The following is a 15,236-nucleotide window of genomic DNA, read 5'->3' on the forward strand; positions in this document are numbered from 1 at the left end:
TTAATACATGCTTCAATACTGGCATAAACCCCTTGTAGGTTTTCAAGATTTTTTAAGAAACTCAAGTAACTTCTCGTTAATTTATACTTCGGAAAACACGTGTCAAGTATGTTTTAAAGATATCATCATGATTTAAAATTAGTAGGTATGTTTTTTATTAAAAAAAGTGTATACAAATTTATTGTATAGTCAATAATATTTATAATAGTCGATAGGTTTTTTTTTAACATTGACACACACACACACACACACACACACACACACTCACAAAAACATAGCCGTTGGTTTAGGAATACATAACTGATGTTTATTAATAACCATAATAATGATGGACGTACTAAATTTGTTGAGTACATAATAGTGTTAGACGCTTAATTAAGTATTTCTTATTCCAAAAAGCATCAAATAAAAGAATTTGTAAAAGTGCTCGTGAAAGACGTATGTCATTTTTTTTACATTGCGATTTCATTGACTTACGGTTTTTTTTTTTTCTTGTAAACTCTTATGCAACTATAGTCTTAGACAGAAGGAAATACAAACGGTTTCTTTGAACTTTATTCACTTTCGTGGTATAATTTTTTACTTTAAATTAAATAAATTTGTGTCTTATTTATATCATAATAACTATCATTACTTATATCCAAGTGCAAGTTCTGTACTACAATGATGCAATTTTTGTTCATTAGTGGGTGGACAAACAAAAAAGATATTTGCATTAAAGATAAAGCTGTTAATTTTTATCTATATTTGTCGAAGCAGACGGTCAAAAAGCCATTCTACTTTCAGTATTTACACACTTTTACTTCAGGAGGGACTCGATACATTAATTATTCAATCCACGAGAGATTTTCTACTCACAATGAACACAGCTTGATCGAGAAAATTGTACTTTTCTAATTGCAAAAATATACATGAACTTTTGGAATTTTAACTATGCCTAATAATGTTTCGACACATTTCTATCGTCATCGTTTCATTTTAGCATTATTCGCCAAGTTTGCATCACCAATTTAATTCGCACAGCAATTTCACTAAAATTAGACATATTTCACGTATTTATCATTATCAAGCTGCTTGAAATCGTCCACTACATGAGGCAATGTAAATAAATTTTTTTTTTACATCGTTAAGGGCAATGACTTAACGTCAAAATGTTGCGTTTCATTCAAGTTAGTGTCGTTAGATTAAAAAAAATGTTGCGTTTATTTTCAAACTTGATTCAAACATATGAAAGATTATTTTTTACCTGTCAATGAAATCAGTTATGACGCTTCTAATTATAGGTTAAGTAAGTTGAATATCTTTTTTTAGCAAGATAATATACTACTGAATGGAAAAAATATAAAGATCGATCAGTCAACACTTGGTACATTAAAATACTACGTATAAATTAATATTCATTATTAAAAAATATATTTCATAAGTGCAACTTGATCTGTCTAGTACATCTAACCATAATTATAGATTCAGAATATGTTTATCATCAAGGAAAAAGATCTGATATTAAGATTGCTTATTATTATTGTTTATTATTAGTAAAAAATTACTTTTCCGTCTAATTGTTTTAAACCTTGGACCTCACAGCTGTCATTGGTTCTTGCATGAGCTATAAAGAAATAAAAAATGTTAAAGTAAAACAAATAAATAAATAAAAAATAACCAACTACCGTTGTCACTCTTATCTGACAAGATAATTTTATCTGCAGCACAGCATTGAAGTCAGACGCATTAATTTTAGGAGATTATTTACAATTAAATATTAATATTGAAAAGTTATTTATTTGGAAAACATTAGAATGCAGATAAAAGTTTACTTTGGGTAGATTGACCAGTTACAACTACTTCATATTAGCGTCCCTCATTGAAGAACATAAAACCCAATAAAAAACACAACCATCACAATTTAATATATTAAAAAAAAAACAATGTATAACTGTATAATTCTTTCTTTGCAAATAATATAAGGACGTAACAATAAATTGCAAATGCAGTAAATCATAACACATAAGGTAAGTTTATTTTTTGAAAACAGCTTTGGATCAATGCAGGCTCCATTCTTTAGAACGACAAGACCATTCAAGTAAAACTTGTCATCTATTAAACAACTAAAAGAAAAATATTAACAACGTCCACCCACAAGGAAGAAGACTAGACGGTAAATAGTTAATTTTGCTGCGAGAAAGTCGCCCATCCTCTTTAAAAGGAGAATTGCTTGGTGAAAAAGGACATGCACTAGCTTGGAAAAGTCGCACTGGCCGGGAATTGAACAGCGGTCTCCCTCGTATCGACCCATTACCTAACCGACTGAGCTACCGCACGCTCCGAGTATATTTATATGTATATAAGTGTAGAAAGTATAATAAGCAATATACTATGACGGATTGTCTGGCAAATCGCGTAATTTTGTGATTTTTTGAATAGTACACACAAGTATCTGTTGAGTAACGGACGCGCTGATTGCGCGAAAACAACATCAACGCTTGCGTACGCTGACATCGGAAAATTTCTTAGCACCTACGAAATAATTACCGTAATTAAAGAACGCAAAAATATTTTTAATGTTATGTTTAATGTAGCCATAGATATATTTCTAATAAAGTAGGGGAGTCGACTCAAAATCTGTCCTGTCAGTAGAAAAAGAGGGCAAATGAAGTGATCCTCTTTATATAGATATACTTCCGAAGTTTTTATGCTTGTAGGTGGGGTGATAAAAGGTCTTTCAATTCTCTGTCTTTCTCTTCCAACGAGACATTTACACTTATGCGTTAGGTACTCACTCATGTACAACACTGCAGTCACTCCCCTACCTACTCTATTAGTAATCCCTATTGATCGTGACCAATAAAGAACGATAAAAAAAAAATTTCCATTCACTTGTAGTCGGTATCTGCACCCGTAATATCCAATTAAGAATAATACAAATTTAGTTTTTATATGTACGTATAAGGAATGTCAAATATAAACTAGTTAGTTTTTAATGCGGTTTTGCGCGAAGAAAAAAAAAATGTACTGAGATATCCGAATAAAATGTTAGAAGTATTCGTTTTTATATGCTTAATCCAAAATGATGAATACAAGAAGAAGATTCTATGGTATTTTATAAGGTACGATAAAAATAAATTTTAGCGAGAGGTTTTTATCTGCAAGTAATGGATTTCTCAAGTATAAAACTACTTAATGATATTGTCGGTAGTAACTTGTGAGAATTAGATTTTTTATTGGATTTTTTTTGGAATCGCGAATTTAAATAGGCCTGCATTAAAAATCGCTGTCATTCTTTATGTGGAAAAACCAAGAAGTAGCTATTTTTATCTGAAATGTTTTTGTAGCATTGACATATAAATATGTACATATATATATATATATATATTTATATTAAAGTCACACGGATGTATTTTATGAATATATTTAAATAGACTAAGATTTCAGACTTCAATCATAAACTCATTGGTTCTTATATGTTCAGACCGATTAAGCGAAAAGTGTACAAGACTAAAGTATTCAGAGGTACGGCCCAAATGCGTGTTTGTATTATTTTTTTTTTTATTGGAACGTATTTGATTTATCACATATACTTTCTAATTTTATCTATAAATGCATGGAACATTAATTAGGAATGTGTATTTATAAATATTTTGTAGCAGTACAAGATTTAAAATGTTTTTTTTTTTTGAGATAGCTGCCCTTCTCCATGTCGAAATCTGAGAAAAAGCAATTGTTATTAATACATTTATTTCGGTTCGGAATTGCTGTTCTAATTGATGTGGAGAAATACAGAACGACCCATATTAAATTCAAATTATTCTGTTCATGGCTGTAATATCCAATACAAACTACATTATACGGCCTCATGGTAAAGAAATGAAAAGACACTACAATATTTTGTTGAACTGTAAATTTATTAGTTTTTATACGTGCGGTCCGATACAACGAGAACCACAAAAAAACACTTATTTGTCAGCGACTGCAATTATATACGTTTACCGTAATTTTATTACTTTACACATTGTATTTGAACTCACGTTCATAATCAAACAAGTCGGACTACTTATAATAAACATTAATAAGTAATTTCAAGTCTCAAATACATATCAAAGCTTATTTATTTCTGCATATAAAAACACTTCACTTATATAAAATTTGTTTATATAATAAATTTTTTCACATGTTAGAAACAAATATGCAAATTATTTTTCGATGCTTAGTACATATTTTTTATAAGTAATTCATCTACTTATCACTCTAAGATCCAAAAGTATGACTTGAACTGAAATTATGATTTCTATATTTTTTTTATCTCTTATACTATTTAATTATAACATTTTAAAAACTAATATCAAATACTAATGAGTAATTTCAAGTCTCGAATGCATAATAAAGCTTATTTACCGCAAAATACTATTTAATCAGCTCTAGTTTAATTGAACACATTGAGAAAACATCTTAAGAATAACTTATCAATAACTTACAACAATGAACTTTAGTTCAGACTCAAACAAGTAACTGTCAAACTGCATATACTTTATTGCATTGCATTTTTTTCTGTGTATTTTTAGTTTTCCTATTTCTCATTTTTGTTATTTATTATAGTAAGTATGTAACTTTGAAAATTGAAATTATGATGGGTAAAAAAAAATGTAACTAATTTGATTTTTTTAATATTTTTCGTAAAAAATTATTGTTGTTAATATGCACAGATTTTATGCAATAAGACATATTAGTGCTTTTAAAAAAACTTTCTCCAACAGAAAATTGTTGTATCGATTTTGGTGGTAAATTTTATCATTCATCAGAAATACATGAGTAAAATTTTCATTTGATGCTTTGTTAATAATTATTGTACATGAATTTTCTACTACTTGTTTAGAAGTATGATTTTTACTGAAATTAGTTTGCTCAGATTATCCTTTTTATTTGTTATACTATTCATCAAACATCTCAATCGCTAGTAAATAACTTTATGTATCAAATTTGTACTTATAGCGTATTTTCCACAAAAAAACATTTAACCATCACTGGTTTAAGTAAACACGTTGTAATAATAGGAGGTAACTCATTAACCGTAGAATAACTTACAAACATCTAAGAAGAATTAACTTTGGCATCAAGTAATAAATAAAGTCGCCATTTTCTTAATATGTGACAACATACGTCAATCTTTAATTTTTGGGTTTGCGCAGATTATCAAACGAATATAATATACTTTAGTATGAACTTACTTCTCTTATATATTACTTTGCTCTTTATCATGTTTCACTAAATTATATTTATTTTATTTACGCATCTCCGTCTGATATATCTTCATCATCTAATGCTTCATTTATCTCATCTTCGTTTGTATTATTTTGTTCGTCTTCGACTCCATTTGCCTCACTCTGTTCATCAACATTATCGTCGCTATGTAGAACCACAAAGATCATGGAGCCAGTTGCTTGTTTGCGAAATTCCAATATGCAGGTTAAAACACGAAATCACAGAAAAAAAATCAAATAATTTTATAAGTACAATATACTGAGTAGGTTAATTGGAAACTTATGATTGAAACAACAACTGTATTATTTCATATGGATGCTTATTAAGAAATACTGTAAATGTGGATTTCGTTTCTGTATAACGATGAAGCAAGGAAGCACGAACACGATCAATCACTCGAAGTCAATCTGACTTTTAGGCCGTGGTCGCACATGTCTGTGGAATGGTGATGCAAAAGCAGTAAAAAGTATAGTATTCGCTATGCGCTTATTACAGGTAGCGCCGCCGAGTGAGAGAAGTTGTCTCTCACTGAGATCGCCAGAATGCTCATATAGGCATTTAGGCATAGACACCCGGTCGGAACTCGGGTGATGCTCCGGGCCGTTCCGGGACAGGTTTTTCCCGAGTGGTTTCCCCACCCACAGAACACCTGTTGTGGCATCCCCTTGTCCCGCTACCCCCCCCACCTAAGGTACTTAGTGTCCATAGTGCATTAGTGCTATCGAGTTCTAATTGCTTATTCTTTGTGGCGTTTCGCATACTTTACCATTAAATGTGAGTTGAATTGGAATTGTATCGGTATCTGCACCCGTATTTTCAAACACAAGCGTACAAACATGCATTGTTAAAAAAGACAATCAATCACTCGGTTTTCCAGACAAAAGTGAATACCCTTATCATGAGGATAACCTTGTAAAATGTAATAATGTTTAATACAATACGTTCCAATAAAAATTTACGTAATTTCCCGCATAAAGACGTAAGATTTATGTACGTAGGAAATTCGTATATATACTAATTAGAGTTGTATTGGTATGCTCATATAAAATTATACGTACAGTTTTTCCAATAAAACTACATAAAATGTGTATTAAGTTAGACTTATAGTTTTCAGTAAATCTATATCTAACAAATTTTTATTGGTCTGACGGAATAAAATCGAATAAAATTCTCTGCTCAAATACATTACGTGTAAAAACACGTAAAAACTTCTATTTGGCTTACTTGAATCCAAATATAACTTGGAAAAGTTTAATTGGTTTTTATTGGGCACGATCAATAGGGATATCTCTATGTATGTAGCACCTTTGTGAATGCTATTGCGTCAGCTCTGGTAACCTTTAAGGTGGCTCCTCACTAAATCAAAATACTGGAGTGTTAAGCATAGAGGTATAAGAATAGAGGAGAAAAGGGGGCGTGATATGCGACAGCAGAATTCGCTACGTAACGAGGCATCTGTCTTTGTCTGGCAGTTATGTTATTGGTCGAGTCATACATGAGATTGAATCAACTGTAGGATTCAGGACGAAGAAGTAGCCAATAACGTGGCTTTGGCAACAAGGACATGCAGATGCCCCGTTACACTTAGTTATGCTGTCGCTGCCGCTAATGGGCTAGTATAGCGCTTTTCCCCTCTATTCTTATACCTCTATGGTGTTAAGTGATATTTTAAAGGATGATTCTTGAAGGTGCAAGGAGTCTTTTCCCAAAATTTTAGACCTCGTCACCACCAAAATTGTTGAAAAAAACTAACTGGAAACTCTGTAACATAGCCTCTTATGGAGAGTCGTCAAATTGGTGGCACAGGTTGTATGATATCTCAGCAAAGATACTGTAGTTCTTAATAGAAAACTATGTAGCAGATAGAAGAAATCAGAATCTTTCTAACGACATTCAAGTACTTGGACATTACCATGGGTTCTATAGGATATTTTGTGAAAATAGTAGATAACTGTTCAAGTCACAAAACAGATGAAAAGTGTGGGGCGTCTGCTACACGGAGGAGTGGTAGCCCGCGTAGTTTGAATTGGTCAGAAAGTTGTACGTAAAATGAATAGGAGTTGTGGGGAATCGTAATTATAATAAAAATAAGTGTGACGCTGAACCAAGAAAATAATTTAATGCGGGGCTGACTTATGTACTTTTTGTATACATACGTCTGCTCGGGTCACTGTATCGTACGATATAGGTCAACGGTGTAGATGTGACTAAACTTCTTTTGAAGGGACTATATATATATCCACAGCCAATGAAAAGCTGTGTTGCAGTATGCTTACTCTTTTTGTAGGATTTATAGTGAGGAGCCACTTTAAACACTTTTAATTAATGGTAAGTTAAGAAAAAAATCTAATGAACATTTTTTTACTATTTTTGTAGTTCTAAGGTTACAGGATAAAAGGAAGTATGTGCAGTAAAATGCTAAAAAGTGCAGGCTAATTTAGGTTTATGGAGCTAAGAGATATGCAAAATATTGATAATATATAAAGTTCGAAAGTATAAAAAAAAAGTTCTATGGCATTCACCACATGTCACTAGCACTGTGACAGGATACCACTTCTTTCTTCATTTAGCTGATGCTGTGGCTTCTTATATTCTCACATTTGTTAATGTTACCACACTAAATGGCGTTTTCTGGGTCTCCTAATAAACTAGCACAAACATCCTCAGGTTTCCTTAATTTGTGTTTTAAGTATTTTCATTGTTTTCAGCCTTTTTCGGTCCCTCACTTCCGGAGTATTCTCGAACGGTCTCTTGCATCAACGTTAACTGTGCCGGCTGCGCATTCGCAACCACTCCCCGCAACGTCGCAAACGAACTGGTTTGGACTTGCACTAAGTTGGCCAACTACTGCACTACACCCAATATGGCGGAGTCTGAGCTGTTCCCTGCAACCGCCCCATGTGACTTTGTTCGAGCCTCCGCTCTAATTCTTTCCACCTCCTTCTCGTACACCTGTCGATTCTCTGCTTGAGACTTCTTCTGCCGCTTGATCTCTGCCAAAGCTTCCCGCAGCTGCGTTTCCACGATGGCTGGATTTCCGTGGAGCAGGTTACCCAAGTGATTTTCTCTCACGAAGAGCTCAAATTCGACGCAATCGTTATTCATGCAGCAAAACGCTATACCCCCCCCCCCCGCTAGTCCCACCAAAAAGAGAAGACAACACGGACTCAAACTTTTTTTTTTACGACCTTGCTCAAAGGCCAAACGCGAATCACTATCCCACTTCTGAATTGTTATGATTCGAGTCTTTGTCTCAGGCGTGGTGGGTGCTCGGGTTAAATAACTTAGGTTGTGAGGAGTTTTAATAATGGAAAAGAACAATTTATTGAATGAATCACAAAAGAGTCATGATACAAATACAAGATACGCACGTACAGCGAGAGGGCAGCGCGACCACGAGACTACCAGCAAACTCGGTTCCTGATGTGTACCCTTCGATTGTCTCTCGCTTACTCTGTCGCCAATGCGATGCAGTGTTGGCGGACCGCAACCACCGTGACCATGTCTTACCATATTCCTAGTGCCATCTAACGATACGCACATGGAGATGGAGAGAGCTTCTCTTATGCCCTTAACAATTGGTTCTGCACTAGTTAATTTTTTTTTAAATCAAAGCTATTGTGCATGTTTCATAACTTCCTTTCAATTGATTAACAGATAACGTCAACTCACTATGGATCAGCTGCAGCTGTAACACAACTTTATAATAGTATTTATAGAAGTATATGGCTACTATTGAATAATAAATTATCAAGGAATTACAAGAGCGCCATTTAAAACGATCTTTGTCGTACTAGATAGGCAATCAAAATTGTGATATGTTTACATATGTTATCGATCAAGTTTTTATTATTTAATAGTGTTACAAATAAGTGTCCTGGATCATCAGGAAAAAGGTGCTTGACATATTTATTAATAATTATTTATTTACTAGATTTGCAATTAGCGCCCCAGGTTATACGGTGATAAGTGCTTGTGTTATTTAAAATTATTTATTTAACAGAGTGGCCAGTAAGCGCTCTGGGTCATTGGGTGATAGGCGCTTATGTTATTAATAATTATTAATTTAAAAGAGTGGCCAGTTAGCGCCCCGGGTCATTGGGTGATAGGCGCTTGTGTTATTAATATTACAATTTTGAATTTCCGCGTGTCTTTGGCAATGCCCCTTCACTGCTGTGCTGTCTGCTCGACGGAACATTCTCCCTAGATCGTATAGCTATATATACGATCTAGGGAAAAAGTTCCGATATTGAATCCGCCTAACCCAACGCTGCAGGCAGTCAGCAAGCGCTCTTATCCACTGAGAACTCTCAACACTGCACGCTATCTACTGTGGAATGAGGAAGTACTTGTAACCAATATCATGCTGTTGGCAGATAGTGTCTATTCGGACACGTTTCGTGCATATTCCGTGCGTTCCGTGTATACTCCGTAAAATAGTCCGTATACACTCTGTGTAGACAACATCTAGATGGCGTGCCTTTCCGTTATCTTCCGTAATCTTTTCGTAAAAATCGTTGTCTACAATACCTCACGTAGTTTCTAGTGGAAACAAAACTCCGTATACTTCCGTGAGGAAAAAAAAAGTTGTCCCTATCAATCCGTGAAGGCAATAACAAGTCCGTAACGATCCGTAAGAGAAAAAACAAAGTTCGTAACGGTCCGTGAGGACAAAGCCAAGTTCGTAATGGTCCGTGAGAACAAAGCCAAGTTCGTAATGGTCCGTGAGTATAAAAACCAAGTACGTAACGGTCCGTGAGGACAAAGCCAAGTTCGTAATGGTCCGTGAGTATAAAAACCAAGTACGTAACGGTCCGTGAGGACAAAGCCAAGTTCGTAATGGTCCGTGAGAGAAAAAACAAAGTTCGTAGTGGTCCGTGAGGACAAAACCAAGTCTGTAACGGTCCGTGAGGACAAAGCCAAGTACGTAACGGTCCGTGAGGACAAAGCCAAGTTCGTAATGGTCCGTGAGAACAAAGCCAAGTTCGTAATGGTCCGTGAGTATAAAACCAAGTACGTAACGGTCCGTGAGGACAAAGCCAAGTTCGTAATGGATTTATACGACCATTACGAACTTGGCTTTGTCCTCACGGACCATTACGAACTTGGCGTTGTCCTCACGGACCGTTACGAACTTTGTTTTTTCTCTTACGGATCGTTACGGACTTGGTATTGCCTTCACGGATTGATAGGGACAACTTTTTTTTTCCTCACGGAAGTATACGGAGTTTTGTTTCCACTAGAAACTACGTGAGGTATTGTAGACAACGATTTTTACGGAAAGATTACGGAAGATAACGGAAAGGCACGCCATCTAGATGTTGTCTACACGAACTATTTCACGGAATATACACGGAACGTGTCCGAATAGACACTGTCCTGTTGGCAGCTCTGCTTGATTTTAAGAACACGCCTATCCCAATTATACACAGAAAAAATTTGGCTTGCAGCTAACTTAACGACAAGAATATTTTTCAGAGACTCAGCCTACAAAAATTTTATGTTTAGCATTTTGAGATACATATGTCTCGTTTTCGTTGTTTTTACGACTTTTTACCTATATTTTTAAGTTTAAGTAAAGCTGTGGAGTAAGATTCATGAAACTAAATTAAACGAAAATACATTAGGAATGCCGGCAAAAATATTTATTTTTTGGTATTTAAAAATTTGAGTCTGCAAATCTGAAGTAAACAGTAGCGCAACCACCGAGGATTCGTCTGCTTTTTTAAACTAACCTTGTTGTGCTCCCACGTGACTCAATACCCCCAAATAATTTTTACTAACATATATGTATTTGCAAAGCTTATGTCCCAGTATAGTTTGGTAATAAAATACATTTTCTAAATAAATAATATGTATACATGTATGTGTGTGGGAAGGTATCAGGATCCATGATGATACGTGAGGTTTTAGTTCAATTCCACAAAAAATTGTGTAAGGAAGTGTGGAGAGAAAATGGGGGGGGGTCGAGAAACATTATGAAGGTAGTGTGTGGAGGCCACTAGGAGGCTGTCAGGAAGAATAATGGAATTCCATCTCATTTTGTGGAAGGCTATTTGAGGTTATGGAGAATTTGTGTGGGAGGTGCAGGGAGAAACAGATGAGAGGAGGGGGCACTTACGCATCTGGGCGAAGCTTGAATCTTGGCTTGCGCTGGAATAGAGTTAGAGAAGCTTAAATTTTGTGTTATTGTATGTGTGTGTGTGTGTAGATGTGTGAGTCCGCTGGGTATTGTGTATTTTGGAAGCGTACTTGTGATTAGTGTAAGTCTTGTATAGGGTTGAGGGTTGAGGCCGTAGAGGATACAGCGGATAGAAGGGTGCTCCTGAAGGGAGCGCACGAATTGAAGTCGCGTTCGTTTCGTCGAGATCATGGAGATGGAGATGATGCATCCGATGGAAGCAGGGGAGATTGAAGATCTAGAGTGTATTGAGGGTCCTCGGGGTTCTGTGCTAGAGCGCAGGGACGTCTGAAACTTTTAAGCTTCCATTCTTTCTTGTCTTCCTTATTCATTTCAAAATTTCAAATATTGCGCTTTACCACTACACTTTAATTTCCTGTATACATACAACACTGAAAAGTAATGTTGTGTAAGTGAGACGGCCATGACAGCCGCGACGTACCCTGGCGCCATCTAATTCAAGCTTGACTGTAAAAGAGCCTCATAAGGTCGAAGCGACCGGGTTGGAGGTTCGCGAGTGCGGCGATGGTGGGGTTTGGGTGGTCCGTAATGGAGGCGCGGATTTTAGACTCAAAGACGGGGGCTGCTTGTGTTGGAGGGACGATGTTAAACTCCTTGATAATCTGGGTATTCCTGATGTACCACGGAATGCCCAGGACCGACCTCAGAATCTTCATGAAAGGGCCCTGGATGCCCTGTAGTCGGTTTCCCTTTGCAGCGCCCCACGTTGGTATCGCATAGGTGCTAATGCTCTTGATGATGGTGTTGAAGGTGCGCAGCTTGGTCTTCTGGGAGACGGCTTTGTTGTTGAAGAAGGGCTTTAGTTGCACGAAGGCTCCATATGCCTTTCCGCGGGTGCTATATTGATGTGCCGAACGTACGTGAGTCGACGGTCTAGCGTTACGCCAAGGTACTTTGTGGAGTAGCTCCAGTCGAATTTTGTTGTGTGTACAATTTCATAATGTATTGAATTTATTTTTTTTTTTCATACTTATATACATACATCTTCCAAGAGCTAGAAATTAATGTTACTGGGGCTGAGGTGACGTTGCGCTGTCCCATATTGTGCACATAGCAAATTGCGTACTTTTTTTTTTAGCATAAAAGCTTCTTGACTGAAATAAAATTACACAATACGTAAAAATACCATCCCAGGTTTACGCTTTAGGCTAGAACTGGACAGCTGGATGTACATCAAGAAACGTGCAAGGCTTTCAATGCCAGATTGTATACTAGACAGTATTTTGTTTCATTTTCCAATGACCATATCTTTTCGTTGTATGTGTTTTAAAGTGATTTTTGTAATGTATTGACATAAAGAAAAATTGCGTTTTCAGTAGTTTAAGTTTAATAATTTTTATTTCCATTGTACAGAATATACATATTCTTTTTACAAATATTTGTCCCCACGTTTTCAGTATTTTGCAGACATTTTTATTTTTGTTTACTTTTCATTTAAAAATACATCGTTTTAGAAAATAATTATGCTCCGTTTCGGTAGTCAAAATGTTATGCAGTAATTGTGTTCAGATTCTTTAGGTATACAATTCATTTTTATATTTGCGTACGCGAACTCACGTATCCATGTACGAGTATTTGTATACTTGCATGTTTAATTCAAATTTCATGGAGTCACATAAATTATTGTCAAGAATAAATGCGCTAAATAGGAACAAACCATACAAATGATAATTGATGTAAGCTATGACAATATCGTCTAACTACTTACAAAAATAATTGTGTGTGCTTTGGATTGATTTTTAGTTGGGGACAACAATCTTGTACAGGATGTAAAAAATCTTAATTTACTTTTTCTTACATCATAGTTCATTTATATATTTTTGCTACTGAATCACCCAGCAGCTTTGACAAGTCGATTTTTTTTTATTCAAATACTATACATAATAAACGCTGACAGAGATTAGTAGACTCTTGACCTGGTGAGAGTGGCAGCCAGTGTGACAGTGTGCCGAGCCGTGTGTTCCAGTAGCGCTCTCTGACAACTTACCGACAACTTGAACATGATGCAAGATATCGTAAGACTTAATTAAGTTGTCGGTAAGTTGTCGGAGAGCATTACTGGAACATACCCGAGATCGTACTGAGAACTCGCGCACACTTGTGCGCAGCCAGGTTCTGATTGGCCAAGCGTTTGCGCGTCGTTCGGACGTCCAAAACTCGAAGACACAGCGCGCAAAGACCAAAAACATAAAATCCAAATACCTAATCTCCCACAACCCACTGCGTTAAAAGTTTTTCATGCTTTTTAACGTAAAATATGAGTTTTATCTAATCTCAAGTAAATAATCTTAATTAATCAAATAAAATTACTGGTATTTAAATAACATTCTACCTCTAATAGCTTAAATCCCAAGCAGCATAATCCCAGTATTCACTGCGCTCGCTACTCTGAAGTTTTATTTGCTTGAAAAACCAACAAACTTCCAAACCAGTCTTCCTTAACGACCCAACACGCTCGCTTGTCCGTGCTTTTGTTTATTACCTAATTAAACAAAATCCTAAGCAGCTCATCCTTAGTTATCCAGTGCAATCGTATACCTGGATTCATTATGAATTTAAACATAAACGAAAACTCAACAAACTAATGAGAGTCCTACCACGCTTGCAGCTAGGCCCATGCTGAAAAGCTTTTCTTCGAAATTTAAGAAAAACTGAAATATCCTAGTAAGCACAATTAATACAAAACTAAAATTTAAATGGAATCAACAAAAGCCTAAACAAGTAAAGGTTGAGCTCTGGCACTGACCATAAACATATGTAAGTTTTAAAGTAGATAGATCATGTTGAGAGTTAGCTCAGTTAGATGTGCGGTTTGTTTTGGATCCGAAGATCATGGGTTTAAGACTATGGTACGAAATTTTTTTTTTTTTTTTTGTCATTTCATATTTTAAAGTACTTGATATTTATTCATTGATTCATATTTATTTACTCATAAATTATTAAGTGCAGTAAAACATACATGAATAAAAAACTCACTTCCTTAAGCAAATACGCAAGGTTCACTTATTTTTAAATACGCTTATTAATCTACGTTTAAAGTAATTTATTGCTAGCTATCCAATACCAATTCTCAAAATGCTCATAATAAAAAAAACGTGGCTAAGCTTGAAATTTTGTTTATTAATGAAATAGACAAAATTTCACGTAGTGGAGTGTATTGAATAGCTAGAAATTAATTACTATAAACGTAGATTAATAAGCGTATTTAAAAATAAGTGAACCTTGCGTATTTGCTTAAGGGAGTGAGTTTTTTATTCATGTATGCTTTACTGCACTTAATAATTTATGAGTAAACAAATATGTATCAATGAATAAATATCAATTACTTTCAAATATGAAATGACAAAAAAAAGAAAAAAAATTTCGTACCATAGTCTTGAACCCATGATCTTCGGATCCAAAACAAACCGCACATCTAACTGAGCTAACTCTCAATATGATTTATCTACTTTAAAACTTACATATGTTTATGGTCAGTACCAGAGCTCAACCTTTACTTGTTTAGGCTTTTGTTGATTCCATTTAAATTTTAGTTTTGTATTAATTGTGCTTACTAGGATATTTCAGTTTTCCTTAAATTTCGAAGAAAAGCTTTTTAGCATGGGCCTAGCTGCAAGCGTGGTAGGACTCTCATTAGTTTGTTGAGTTTTCGTTTATGTTTAAATTCATAATGAATCCAGGTATACGATTGCATTGGATAACTAAGGATGAGCTGCTTGGGATTTTGTTTAATTAGGTAATAAACAGAAGCACGGACAAGCGAGCGCGTTGGGTCGTTAAG

The sequence above is a fragment of the Copidosoma floridanum genome, unplaced genomic scaffold (genome assembly GCF_036245765.1).
Source record: "Copidosoma floridanum isolate Cflo_tuat_1 unplaced genomic scaffold, Cflo_Japanese_pri ptg000005l, whole genome shotgun sequence".
Taxonomy (NCBI): Eukaryota; Metazoa; Arthropoda; class Insecta; order Hymenoptera; family Encyrtidae; genus Copidosoma; species Copidosoma floridanum.